This window comes from Emydura macquarii, unplaced genomic scaffold (assembly GCF_026122565.2).
Source record: "Emydura macquarii macquarii isolate MOO-44397 ecotype Brisbane River unplaced genomic scaffold, CSIRO-AGI_Emac_v2 contig_2897, whole genome shotgun sequence".
Taxonomy (NCBI): domain Eukaryota; kingdom Metazoa; phylum Chordata; order Testudines; family Chelidae; genus Emydura; species Emydura macquarii.
The window spans coordinates 54,696,824-54,697,263 of NW_027133034.1; positions in this window are offsets into that span (position 1 = coordinate 54,696,824).

Here is a 440-nt window from a genome sequence, read left to right on the forward strand (position 1 = left end):
GTACATTTATTTACAAATATCTACACCTTAGGCTATTAAACTGTAAAGATTTGGGGGGGAATCTACACTGGTTTCCCCTCCTCCCCCCCCCAATTAATGATGTTTCATATTTCCATTCTGTGCAACTTGGACCAATAAACTAAGCACAAAAGTTTAAACAATTTCCTGTCAGTTTTGATTGTTGGCTCCCATGCATGGCCAGAATAAAGTAATCTTCAGATTATTAACACAGGGAAATATTTGAACTGGTTAAAACATGCTTTCCACTGGAATTAATAAAATTTGTCGAAACATTTTTATTAATTTTAAGTTTTATAAAACCCTGATTTTTATTTAAAATAAAAAACCTACATGTTTGACATAATTCCATATCAGCCACCACTTACAAGCAATAAATAGAGACATTGGAGAATAAAAATAAGGACAGAGAGCCAGGAGAG